The sequence below is a fragment of the Cynocephalus volans genome, chromosome X (assembly GCF_027409185.1).
Source record: "Cynocephalus volans isolate mCynVol1 chromosome X, mCynVol1.pri, whole genome shotgun sequence".
In the NCBI taxonomy this organism is placed as follows: Eukaryota; Metazoa; Chordata; class Mammalia; order Dermoptera; family Cynocephalidae; genus Cynocephalus; species Cynocephalus volans.
In genome coordinates, this window is record NC_084478.1 from 63,852,112 (window position 1) to 63,866,758 (window position 14,647).

A 14,647-nucleotide genomic window follows, 5' to 3' on the forward strand; every position below is an offset into this window, starting at 1 on the left:
GCTCAAATGCCAGAAACTCACAATTCTTACCGAGTTTTAGTACATTTTCTTGCATAAATATTTCTTCATTTGCTGTATGCCCTTAGGATAATATCCACAGACTTTAACTGGTTTCTTTCTTTAAAAAATTATTTTTACTAGCTTTGTTAGTTTTGTTGGGCAGTGGATCAGTGGAGCATATCACCCTACTATCCCAGAAGTGGAACTTCCCATATAGGTTTTTAATTGACTCAGCTCCACTAATTGAAAAATCATCCTTTTCTCACTGTACTGTACCGAGACCTTTGTCAGAAGTCAGGTGGCTGTGTGTGTGTGTGTGTGTGTTTCTGGACCTTTCATTTTGTTCTATTGGTCTACCTGTTTATCCTTGCACTTAGACCACATTGTCTTAGATACTGTGGCTTTATAATGAGTCTTGAAATCAGGAAGTGTAAGTCGTCCTCCAGCTTTGTTTTTCTTCTTTTTCCTCTTCTTGTCTCCTTGTTCTTCAAGACTATGACTTTGTGTAGCGAATTTCTATATGTTGCTTGGTGATGGAGTTTGGATGTGTTGTCCCCTCCAAAACTAATGTGGAAATCTGATCCCCAATGTGGTAGTGTTAGAAACTGATCGAGTCATGGGGGCGGATCCCTCATGAATGGATTAATGCTCTCCCTGGGGAGGAGGGGTAGTGAGTGAGTTCTCACTCTATTAGTTCCTGCGAGAGCTCATTGTTTAAAAACGCCCTGGCACCTTCTCTCTCTCTCTCTTGCTTCCTCTCGCCATGTGATCTGCTTGTACCTGCTGGCTGCTGCCACTTTCGGCCATGAGTAGAAGCAGCCTGAGGCCCGTGCCAGATGCAGCTGTCCCAGAATGTAAGCCAAATAAACCTTTTTTCCTTATAAATTACCCAGTTTCAGGTATTCTGTTATAGTAACACAAAACGGACTAAAGCACCTGGGTATCCTTTTTCATGTTGGATGTCAAGATTTTATTTACAAGGCTTTTTTTGTTGTTCAGAAAGTAAAAATACTGTTACATTCTCGGCGTAACTGGAAGCCGCAGACAGTTGCCCACCAGTCCCGGCTACCCACGCTTCGGCAAGTCTTACCGAAAACCCACCAACGCTTACAATTTTGTTGGGGTGAAGTCCCCAGGCTGGTGGTGGATGATCAAAAGAGACTAAACTGAGGAAGGCGGAATGTCACGGGAACTATTCTTTGTCTCTCTGGGTGGGTGGGTGTCCTAGGGTTTGTATCCAGCTACCTTTTTTTTTTTCCTTTTTTTAAACAGCTACCAAATCCGTGAGAGTCCAACCGATGCTGAATAGTTCTGTTCCTGCAGGTCATTTGGGGTCTTAATCATCTCCTTCGTCACCTGTTTCTCTGTTCCTCTTCTCACCTTTCCTGCTTTCTTCTTCCTCTTCATGCTGGTCCTCATCTTCATCAACTTCTCCATCCTGTCCAAATTCTTCCTCCCCACTGACTTCATCTTCATCTTCTTCTCCTTCTACATCCTCGTCTTCATTTTCATCCTCTTCTTCATCAAACTCCTACACCATCCTCCTCCTCTTCATCCACACCGTCCTCCTTAGCGTCTGAGTCGGGGCTTCCTGGTCCTGTCGGTCACAGCCATGCAGGTAGGTCAGCCGGGGCAGGAGCCTGAAGACACTCTCTGGGTGGCCATGCAGGTGAGTAACCTCACAGTCAAATAGATCCAGGCTTTTCAGACAGTCCAACTTTTTCAAAGGTTCCAAGGTGCTGAATCTTTTAGTTTATTATTTCCACTTAAGTTCAGATGTGTGACATTTGCAAGTTTTTCTGCTAACATGTCCAGACCTCCAAGCATTCTTTTTAGTTTGTTTTTGGTGGCTAGTTGGTAAGAGGATCCAAACCCATGAGCTTGGTGCTGTCAGGCTGTGCTCTAACCAACCGAGCTAACCGACCAGCCAAGACCTCCAAGGATTCTATTGTCACTGAGCTCAAGCATATTCAGTTTAGGCAGCTTGGAGAGACTTGAAACTGAAATCAAGCCTACATTGATTGAACTGAGGAACTCCAAGTTCACAAATTCAGCTAAGCCTTCACTCTTTCCATCACTTGATTTGCAGTTGTCCAAGATGAGTTCTCAAACAGCTGTCGGAGTCTGGTTCCTCAGCTCCAGGTGGCTCCTCCTCTTCACGTGCACCTTCTGCTCTTCAAATTGAACTTTCCATGGCGGGGGCAGAGGAGAGAGAGGCAGCGCGGCAGAGCCCGGTTACTCACGGAGCCAGGAGAAACCACGGACGGAGAAGGGGCTGGAGCGCAGAGTCGGCTGCACTATCACCGCCCTGGCCGCGGCTGCACTGCCTGGGCTCCCATTTTGAATACAAGCTGGTCTTTCTCATACCAGAAGCAGAGCTCAGTCTCCTTAGACACAGTTTCCAGTTCTCTGCCTCCTCCCAGTTCCTCAGTGTGGTTGATCCACATACCTGCCTTATATAACTTCCTCCTGGTGACCACCTCCCTATGGGACAGCTAGATACAGCCTATTTGACTGGCTCTGCTGACCCCACACCTACGTGGACTGTGCAGATGTATCACAGTGACCACCTCTGAGGCACAGTGTGGCCTCCTGGTACTCGTGCCCACTTGCTCTACACCCACAGTTAGAACCCCCTATGTGAAACCTGCTTCGGTGACGCCCTGGATCCCAGTAAAGGCTTCAGCCCACAGGCCTGTCCCTCTCTGGCTCCCCACCTGCTGGTTAAGTGCATTGCCTCTGTAACCTTCCTGTCGGCCCTTGCTGGTACCTCTTTTCTCATGGACCTGTGAGCAATACACTGCTTCTGTTATTTCATGTGTTGTGTCAAGTTGCCTTCTCTGTTTCAGCTGACTGACACACCTGAACCTAACTTCTTTCCTGGTCAGGGCTCTTCTAGAGAGTGGCTATCTTGTAGGAACAAAGTGGACACAGGTCAGACAAGAGCCACAGGGTGTCTGCCAGTATAAACAGGTTTCCCGAGGGAGGGAGCCCTGCTCACGGGTCAGACACTTAAGCATTAGGCTGTCTGCCAGGATAAAGAAGTATCCTGTAAAAGGCAAATCCCTGCTAGATGCATCAGGGCAGGGCTAGGGTATATAGCTACTCTCAGGAGTGAGACCTCAATACGAAATTAGAGAGAAAAATGACGCTTTGCTATGGTGTTTTTACCATATGCAATTAAAATTTTTTATCTAGTTGAATATATGTCTTTCTCTTTATTGTTTCTAGATTTTGGGTCACTATTAGGTAAGTTTTCCTCACTCCCAGGTTATAAAGGAATTCACTGTCTTCCCTGTGTGTGTGTGAGAGAGAGTGTTGTGGAACGAACTCAGCAAGAAAGCCTCCAGATGCTCAGAAGGTAGGAGAGTCAGAAGGTTTATTACGTGCAGGACCCAGGTGAACTCTTGTTCTGAAATCCTGGGACTGTGAACAGGAGTTTAAGAGGGTCTTTATAGGCCATAAACTTAGGTTTAACTTATATCTTTTAGACAAACAGCTGTTGGTTTTAGTTTTTCCTTACTCATGTGACTTAGTCGAACAAGCAAAATTAGAAATGCAAGTGGGGCAAGCTTGCAAGATTACAAAGGCAGAAATGCCTGCAAGCAGTTGATTATTAACTAGGCAGAGTTCTGGGGGTCCTAGGAGATAAGCACATTTAGTTACAGAGGCATTTTACAAGTCAGTTAAAAATTTAATTTTTGAATTTTCTCATCAAGAGAATTAGTCTGTTTTTATGTTGCCATAACAGAATACCTGAAACTGGGTAATTTATAATGAAAAGAGGTTCATTTGACTCATGATTCTGGGACAGTTGCATCTGGTGTGTGCCTCAGGCTGCTTCTACTCATGGTAGAAAGCTGCAGGCAGACGGTGGATACAAAGAGATCATGTGGCCAGAGGAAGCAAAAGAGGGGGGGAGGTGCCAGGGTCCTTTAAACAACCAGCTCTCAGGGGTAACTAATAGAGGGAGAAGTCACTCATTACCCTTCCCCCCCAGGAGTGCATTAATCTGTATATGAGAGATCCACCTCACCCATCATCTAAACTGCTCCCAACACTGCCACATTGGGGATCAGATTTCAACATGAGTTTTGGAGGGGACAAACATATGCAAATCATATCAGTGTGTGTGTAGTTTTATTTTATACATTTAGATCTCTGATCCATACGGGATTTATCCTAATAAACAGTATGAGGAATGGGTCTAGTTTAATTTTCTTTTCCATTTTTCTATCTCATTGTCTTAACACCATTTATCAACTATGTTCATCTTTTTCACCACTGATTTGAGATGACAGCTCTACCATACTAAATTTCCCTCAGCACTTGGGTCTATTTCTGGATTTTCCACTCAGTTTCACTAGTCTGTGTGCCAGTTCCACAAGTTTAAATTACAGAGGATTTACAGTATGCTTTACTATCCAGAGGACTAGTCCTTCCTCATGGTTCCGCTTTTTCAGTGTTTTCTTCAATACTCTTACTTGTATATTCTTTCATATTAACTTTGTAATCAACTCGTCTAGCTCCAGAAAAACATATGATAGTATTTTTATTGGGATCATCTTAAATTTACAATGAGACTAAGGACAATGAAATCTTTATATTAGTCATTCTTTCCATTTGTTCAAGTCTAGTTGTGTGTTTTTAGGAGAGTTTTGTAATTTTCCTATTTAACCTATGTTTAGGATTTTATTTTGCTTTGTCTTATTGCTGTTGTATATGGTTTTTCTTCCATTATATCTTCTAACTGTTCTGTCTCTATATACAAAGGTTATTGGTTTTTGTATGTTAATTTTTTATTCTGCTGTGTTTCGAAGTTCCCTTTTTATAGTAGTAATATTTTCCCATAGATTCTTTGTTTTTTCAGTTGGTTAGAGCACTGTGTTGTAACACCAAGGTCAAGGGTTTGGTTTCCCATACTGGCCAGCCACCAAAAAAAAAAAAAAAAAAAAAGAAACGAAAAAGAAAAACAAAAGATTCTTCTTTTCCCCCAGATATTATGTATAATCATATCATCCACCCATAAATTTAGTTTTATCCCTTCCCTTCCAATTCTTATGCTTCTGATTGCTTTTTCTTGTCTACTTGTATTGGCTAATTCTCTTAACAAAAATGTTAGAGGAGATAGTGGTCCTGACCTGCTAGCCTTTGGACTGGATATACACATGTATATGCACACAAATACACATACACACATACACAGACATATATTGTAATGTTGAGGAAGAACCTACCAATTCTTACTTTATTAAATTATTTTATTTTACTAAATGCATCTATGTGGATAATCAAATAATTTTTTCTCCTCAGATCTATAAAATTATTATTTTATTAAACTTACTAATTAAAAAAACTTGCATTTCTGGAAGAAACTTTGGTATGTGTATATAAACACACACAGTGTTTTTTTAAATGCACTGTTGCATTCTGGTACCAATATTTTACTTAAGGTTTTTTACAGAGAATAGTAAAATAAACCCTCATATTTCCATTGTCTAGATTGAACAGTTATTAAAGTGTCATCTGGCAAAGTTTTCCAGGCTGAGAATCAGGGTCATGTGAGGCCCAGAGCAGAAAAGTATCCTGCTGAGGCCAGACAGTCGGCCAGTAGTGGCAGAGCTTCACCTTGAACCTGGCAGTCTGGCTTCAGAATCTTAATAACTACACGAAACGACACAGGGAAATGTTTACATGATTTAAATTTCAGCCGTGGGTGATTATATGACTTACGTTATTCTCTGTACTTTTCTCTGCAAGGTTGTATTATTTAAGAGTTCAAAGAACATGAACATTTTGAACGTTTGGACAAAACAATGTGTAGGGTAGGGCTGTAAACAGAATTCACATTCATATCATTTTCAACTACTAGAGGTTTCTTTTTTCTCCAAACCATTTGAAAGTATGTTGTAGATGCCAAACCCCTTCAATTCTAAATCCTTCAACAAGCATCTCCTAAAAGTAAGTGCATTCTCTTACATCATCACCATGATAACTTTACACACCTAGAGAATTAGCAATAATTCCCTAATATCATTTAATATTCGGTCCATACTTAATTTTCTCCAATTGTCTCATACACTTTTATAACTATTTTTAAAAACAGGATTCAGTCCAGTTTCATTTATTCCATTTGGTTATATCTCTTTAGTTTCTCTTAAACACAGTGTGTTCATCTCAGAAAAACTGACCCCTCTACCTCTTGCTCTTGTCCCATGAACTGGACCCCTCACTTCTGAACTGTCACGTAGGAGAGAAACAAACTGTTTTTGTTTAGGATTATTGGGAAAATAGAATAGTTTGGTCAGGGCCCTTGCCTCGGGTCCAGTTGGGTGGGTGTGGTTCAGCATTCTTTGTAAGCAAATTGTGTGTGCGTGCCTGTGTGTGTGTGTGTGTGTGTGTGTGTGTGTGTGTGTGTGTGTGGAGTTAGTGCGCATGTGCACCAATGTATCTTTTTAGTTTTGTTGCTCTTCTTTGTGTGTGTGTGTGTGTGAGAGAGAGAGAGAGAGAGAAAGAGACAGAGAGAGAGTTTTAGTGAAGCAGGCGAGCAGGTGTCTGCCTTGGTCGTCCTCCTGGTGCAGCCCTGCTTTCCAACCTATGGCTTCCAAGGACCTTTTGGCTGGTTACCTAGCTCATCGACCTGCGTGAAAGGGTCTAGTGACCCAGCCTGGCATGAAGGGTTTGTGACCCAGTCTGTGAATGGGCTTGAGGAGTCTGGGAGCTCCAGACCCAGCCGTAGCTCAGCAATTGGCCCAGTTGGTGCAGGATTACCAGCACGTAAAAGAGCCTGACAACTAGCATGGTTGCCTAGCTGGAGCACTGCAACTGGCGTGGTTGAGTAGCTTTACAATTGGCATCAGGAACAGGATTAAAAGCACAACAAGGATACTGTGTTTTGGGGTCTTTTTTTTTTTTAACAGTATCTTAGCTTAATATAACAAAATATATTGACATGACTATGACAAAATACATAGATTTTTTTCTTATGAGATGACACCTTGTCAGATTCCCCAGGAAACTTGTTTGTGCTGAATTAAAATGACTTACATATATTTCAACTGAAAGAGGGATGGACAATTTGATTTCTAATACCTTTGCTGGTCATAAACTCATTTACAGGGAACTATGAAAAAAAACACATTCGAATCTTTTTTTTTTTTTTTTTTTGGTGGCTGGCTGTTACAGGGATTTAACCCCAGACCTTGGTGTTATTGGCACCACCCTCTAACCAACTGAGCTAACTTGCCAGCCCAGCATGAATAATTTTTTAAAAGAAAAAGAAAGAAAGAATGCTTTTGCCCCAATTCTCTACATTGCAACTTTGACTTTTGAGATCATTATAAATGTACTCCTGTTACTAATTTATTGTTATATATCATAGGCAATGCGGGGAATACCCAAATGATAGCAATCATCATTTCCCAATATCCCATCTCTTCAAATTTAAATTCAGATTTTTTTGCATTAATAGAGCTTCTATCTTCATTTATGTATCAAATTACAAAACATGAACTCAGAATATTTCATTTATGAAGCTGTGATCTTATCCAGGACAACTTTTTAAAAATTGTTGCCTCCTGGTTAATGTCTGTAGAAAAATAACCCATATTTTCAATCTTTTGCTCATTCCTACCTTGTTAATAGCAGGTTCTTACTTTTGCAGATTTTAGGTAAACAACACCTCTTTAAAATCTGCCTCTGGCACAAAGGTGGTAGGAGACCACAGAAGAGTGTTGGGCCCTATTATTGAACCAAGGCCTCCTTATCAATTTCCATACCATTTTCATATGTTAGCCAATGGCAGGTTAAGGTAAGGATGATGTGATTTTTAATGTTTATCAAAGTAAAACATGAACAGAGTTAAAAATTAAATGGTTCCCACTTTTAGACTAAACTCTATAGTTAGTCTATAAGTAGTTAGCCTATATTACTAATTAATGTTTATACTGCTCCTCCTCCTTCTTCCTTTACTTCTTTAATTGATGTATAACATCCATAAAGTTTACAAATCTTAGTATACAGCTCAATTATTTTTTCATACCTATAACCCCATGTAGCTACCACCCACATCAAGATATTAAAACATTTCCAGAACCTCAGAAGCCTCCTTCATATCCTTCCCCATCAATACCCATACCCCAATCATAACCACGATTCCAACCTCTAGTACCACAGATTAGTTTTGCCTGTCTTGGCACTTCAAATATATTGAGTTGGGCCAGCCTGTGGCTCACTTGGGAGAGTGTGGTGCTGATACCACCAGGGCCATGGGTTTGGATCCCATATAGGGATGGCCGGTTCGCTCACTTGGGAGAGTGTGATGCTGACAACACCAAGCCAAGGGTTAAGATCTGTTGCTTTGTGTTGCTTTGCCCCCCACGGATTTGTTACCCCACTTCCCCTGGGTGACGGAGATGTAAAGGATTACTCAAAGCCCATCTTTTTTGAGCAGTGAGAAGCCCTGAAGTGGTTAACTTCCCTGGGAACACTCAAGCGAGAGCCAACCCTTCCATTTGGGAAATTAACGCTGAATTGGGGTTTTCCTCCTGCATTTATTTTCCAGACCAGGAAGTTACAGGAAGAGAACAAAGGTGGGGTTATAGTTTAACAATATAGGCTGGTAACTTTCAGTGAAATAAGCCAGATGATATTCCAGTAAGGTAATTAAGTGGTTTTATCAACACAAGCTTGATTTTAGCAAACATTCCTTCTTATAGCAATTTCTTAGTATCTTTACATAACAATCAGTAACTAGTTTGTTTTTGAGCCAGCAACCTGCTGTGCCACAATTTTTGTTTTGCAACAGAGACTTATAGCCTGAGGAAAATTTTCTGTCCTTGCAAGGTTAATATTTGAAACTTCAAGGCTTTGGAAAACCAGGCCCTGTGAAGTACATATGCTTTTTAGTATATTCCACAAAGATCTCCTTACTGGTCATCTTAAAAAAAAAAAAAAAATATATATATATATTGAGTCATATAGTACGTAGTCTCTTACCTGAAAGAAAGTGAGCCAAGATGCCCGGTACAGTTCAAGCTTTATTAAAGAAAGAAAATCTGCCGGGCTGTGCTCAGAGTGGCTGACAGCTCAGGGCTGCCCTGAAAATGGTGGACAGCACCAGGTGTGGGGGTGGTAGAGCTTATATAGGTATGTTGGCACCAAGAGCTGGGTGATGTAATTCCAGGGTGGGGATTGAGTTAGGTAATGGGAATGGAGAGTTCTGTGCATGTGGAAATGCCGAAAGTTTCATTTTCTCTGAAACCATGAGACTTCTTGTAAAAGAGAATGGGGGAGGAGAGAGGAGAAGGTGGATGGCGCCATTTTGTACTTGGGCTTGTCTAAGATGGTGCTGGTTATGATGCAGATCTATTATTACCTGGTTCAACATAATGTCAGTGAGATTCACTAATGTTGTGTGTAGCAGTAGTTAATTCTTTTTGTCACTGCATAGTATTCCTTTGGGTTAATATACTGTGATTTATTTATCCATCATCCTGTTGGGCATTTGGGTTGCTTCCAGTTTTTGCCTATTACAAATAGTATTGCTATAAACAATCTAGTACAGGTCTTTTGCTTACATACCCATCTCTGAATATTTATGGATCTTGGTAGGGTGTATGACTAGCAGTGGAATTGCTGGGTCAAAGGGTAGACACATATTAAGCTTTCCAAACTTGTACTAATTTAAAATCTCACAGGCAGTGTATGAGTCCCAGTTGTTCCACGTTCTTGCCAATACTTGTTTTAATTTTAACCGTTCTGGTTAGTGTGCAGTTCTTGACCTATCATTCTTTATATGTTATCTGTGTTATATCTGTATCTATTATCTATTTTTATATATTATCCATTAACTTCCTTTCATCACATAACCATGCCTATGCAATATTATTCTGTAGATTTGAAGTTATTTATTTTTGCATAGAGAAAAACCCTGGAAAGATAGATTAAAAAAAATAACAAATATGATTATTTACAGGGACAGGGGTGGATGGGAACAGGAGTAGAAAGATTTGCCAATGTTTACTTTTTATAATATTTTAATTTTTGAACCATGTGCACGTATTATCTATTCAAAAGAAAAAGGAAAAAATGAAAAAAGTCATTGCAGGTCCAAGTCTTACGCAAGAGTGATATGTGATAAAAATCTGTGACTAAGTCTAAACCAACTGTTTCAGTAAGTATAGAATTAAAAATGCACGTGAGGGCTGGCCAGTGAGCTCAGTTGGTTAGAGTGTGGTGCTGATAACACCAGGGTCCAGGTTTCGATCCCTGTACTGACCAGCCACCACCAAAAAAATAAATAAATAAAAATGTGATGAGAAAGCATTATGTCATTGTTTAATTGGCAGTGCTTTTTTCTTTCTTAATGGTACATAAAATAATGGTGCATCTTACAATTTTTTTAGATTTTCAGATCCAGGACACAATGATTTCTATTGTGTTTTATATTCCATAACATTAATAATAATAGTCCATGCATGAGCTTCATTATTTTGCTGATATGGTCAATCAATTTTCTGACATTAAAAAATCCTCAATACCCAGAATGAGAAATATAATTATTAATATAAATGTTTTGCGTAATCTTTTCTATTAAAAGTTGAACACAGATTGCTATTTGCCAACCATTTTATAGATAAACATAGATAAACACATATAGATAGTTAAAGCAAGTGAGTAATTATGTCAATGTTGTTAGGAACCAAGATTTTCAGACTAAGAAAAAAAGATATAGAAATACAAAACAAAAGAAGCTAAGTAAAAGCCTTGTAATCTTATATTTGAATGGAAAATAACCATATAAATTTATGATATATTTTTCTCCTCCAATACACATATATTTCCTTGTTTTGTCCACTGCAAATTCCTAGAAACAATGAACAACCTGGTAGCAATGAGTAGCCCTAGCACCCAGATTATGGTCTGTAAATATAATTTCTCACTAAAAAGAATCAGATCTCCTTGGAGAAAGGGCATATTGTAAGTCTTCATCAAGGAAAGATTTAAATGAGCCTGGAACATTTTTATCATCCCAGAAAGCAAGGAAGGTGTCAAAGACGACTGGGGACATGTAAATAGGACACAGGAGCCAGTTTAAGTGGCTCCCACTGGCCAAAGATAGGGCAATTTTAGCATCAATAAGAATATTCAGGCCAGACCAAAAAAACAAAACAAAACCCAGTGGAGTTTGGATGTGCTGTCCCCTCCAAAACTCATGTGGAAATTTGATCCCCAATGTGGCAGTGCTGGAAGCTGTTTGAGTCATCGGGGTGGATCCCTCATGAATGGATTAGTGATCTGCCTAGGTGGGGAGAGTAATGAGTGAGTTCTCTCTCTCTTAGTTCCTGCAAGAGCTAATTGTTTAAAAGATCCTGGCACCTCCTCTCTCTCTTGCTTCCTCTCGCCATGTGATCTGCTTGTACCCACAGGCTGCCTGCCACTTTTCTGCCATGAGTAGGAGCAGCCTGAGGCCCATGCCAGATGCAGCTGTCCCAGAATCATAAGCCAAATAAACCTCTTTTCCAAATAAATTACCCAGTCTCGAGTAATTCTGTTATAGCAACACAAAACGGACTAAGACACCCAGAATACTCACATATTCACTCTAGTAAACTGAAACACATCCAAAATATTAAAGCCTGTGAGTTCATAATAATCATACAAAACAAAAATACCTCATTGGTCACATTTGGACCAATAAAAGGAAAGAATAATGCATTTATATCCTGCCTTTCCCATGTGAACTGTATCTTAGGATGAACATATAGTTGATTAGGAGAGATTCTTCTTGGTAGAAAAATGAAATTAATAAATGTAGGAAGAAAACAAAATTAGAATATTACTCTTGCACAACTCTTAATGAAATAAAAGATCTAGATAATGATCATTGGTGGTGTTCAAACCATAGTGAAAGCAGTATGGTACTGGCATAAAAACAGACACACTGACCAATGGAATAGAATAGAGAATCCAGAAATCATCCCACACATTTACTGCCATCTGATCTCTGACAAAGGCACCAAGCCTATTCACTGGGGAAGGGACTGCCTCTTCAGCAAATGGTGCTGGGATAACTGGATATCCATATGCAGGAGAATGAAACTAGATCCATACCTCTCACCGTATACTAAAATCAACTCAAAATGGATTAAGGATTTAAATATACACCCTGAAACAATAAAACTTCTTAAAGAAACATAGGAGAAACACTTCAGGAAATAGGCCTGGGCACAGACTTCATGAATACGACCCCAAAAGCACGGGCAACCAAAGGAAAAATAAACAAATGGGATTATATCAAACTAAAAAGCTTCTGCACAGCAAAAGAAACAATTAACAGAGTTAAAAGACAACCAACAGAGTGGGAGAAAATATTTGCAAAATATACATCTGACAAAGGATTAATATCCAGAATATACAAGGAACTCAAACAACTTTACAAGAAGAAAACAAGCAACCCAATTAAAAAATGGGCAAAAGAGCTAAGTAGGCATTTCTCTAAGGAAGATATACAAATGGCCAACAGACATGAAAAAATGCTCAACATCACTCAGCATCCGGGAAATGCAAATCAAAACCACACTGAGATACCATCTAACCCCAGTTAGGATGAGTAAAATCCAAAAGACCCTGAACAATAAATGCTGGCGAGGTTGCGGAGAAAAAGGAACTCTCATACATTGTTGGTGGGACTGCAAAATGGGGCAGCCTCTATGGAAAATGGTATGGAGGTTCCTCAAACAATTGCAGATAGATCTACCATACGACCCAGCTATCCCACTGTTGGGAATATACCCAGAGGAATGGAAATCATCAAGTCGAAGGTATACCTGTTCCCCAATGTTCATCGCAGCACTCTTTACAATAGCCAAGAGTTGGAACCAGCCCAAATGTCCATCATCAGATGAGTGGATACGGAAAATGTGGTACATCTACACAATGGAATACTACTCAGCTATAAAAACGAATGAAATACTGCCATTTGCAACAACATGGATGGACCTTGAGAGAATTATATTAAGTGAAACAAGTCAGGCACAAAAAGAGAAATACCACATGTTCTCACTTATTGGTGGGAGCTAAAAATTAATATATAAATTCACACACACACACACACACACACACACACAAAACAAAACCGGGGGGGGGGGGAGAGAAGATATAACAACCACAATTATTTGAAGTTGATACGACAAGCAAACAGAAAGGACATTGTTGGGGAGGAGGGGGGGAGGGAGGAGGGAGGGAGGTTTTGGTGATGGGGAGCAATAATCAGCCACAATGTATATCGACAAAAGAAAATTAAAAAAAAAAAAACAACAAAAAAAACATGATTGACATCAAAGTAACTTGTGTCTTAGGTATCTTAGTTGTAACAAGACAGTACTTTCTCAGGAGATTGCAGATTAAATCACATGATAAAAAAAAAAAAAAACCATAGTGAAAGGCTGATGGGCAGTTTTAATGGATGGATCATGCTGCCGCCACCTAAACTCATCAATGAATCTTAACGTAAAAAGCAAGACAATCAGACATCATGTGCCTCCCAGCGCGATATGATAGGAAGTGCAGAGCACCACCTGTTAAGTTCCCCTGGCAAAAAATCAACCTGAATCCTCTCAAGCCTTTAGATCTAACTACTAGTCTAGCTACTAGTTTAAAGGAAATATAGGCATCAGAGAAATGTTCAATAACACCATGGTGATGCTATCAGAAAACCCAGAAGATGAAGAATTCTAGGGCAAAATAATCTGGATTCTTCAACAAATACATTTATTGATTCTTTAATAAATTGCAAGGGGGAGAAAAGAGGAAAGAGAACCTAGAGATTAAGAGTCATAAGAGGCACATAAACTGATTGCAACCTGCAAATCTTGTTTGGATCTCAATTTGGACAAACCAAATGTAAAAATAAAACTATGAGACATTGGAGGAAACCTCAACACTGAATGGATATTTGGTGATGTTAAGTAATTATGTCATTAAAAATTATGCTAATTTTTCAGGTGTGTTATTATATTTTGTTTTGAAGTCCTTATTTAAAAAATATGTATAGAAATGTTTGACTTCACATCTGAAACATAACTTCCCTTAAATTATGTTTTTAAATGCAAATGCTTTTCTAAATTCCTTAAATTGATGATTTCTCCTGAGAGTGAATTCTCCGATGCTTAATAAGTCTGGAGCTACAATTGCAGGCATTCCTGCATTCAGAACATATATAGGGCTTCTCCCCAGTATGAGTTCTATGGTATAGAACGAGATATGCTTTGTGCTAAAAATTCCCATATTCAGCACATTCATAAGGTTTCTTCTGTACATGAATTCTGGAGTGTACAATTGGCTCTGACTTCCAGAAGAAGGCTTTACCGCATTCTGTACACTCATAGTGTTTCTCCCCAGTATGGATTCTTTGATGGTTAATAAAGGATGCTTTGTGGAAGAAGGCTTCCTTGCATTCATTACATTCATAGAGCTTCTCACCCATATGAATCCTCTGATGAATGGTGAGTTCTGATTTCCTACTGAATGCTTTTCCACATTCATAACGTGTGTAAGGCTTTTCCCCAGCATGGCTTAGGTAATGCCTGATGAGGTATGATTTCTGGAGAAGGCTTGCCACCATTTAGTGCATTCATAGGGCTTT

The 14,647-nt window shown here is 39.5% G+C and overlaps 1 pseudogene; it reads right to left on the minus strand.

Annotated features, from left to right (window-relative positions):
- Window positions 1-1,336: 1,336 nt before the first annotated feature.
- Window positions 1,337-14,647, minus strand: part of LOC134368013 (acidic leucine-rich nuclear phosphoprotein 32 family member B-like) — a 36,786-nt pseudogene continuing 23,475 nt past the window's right edge.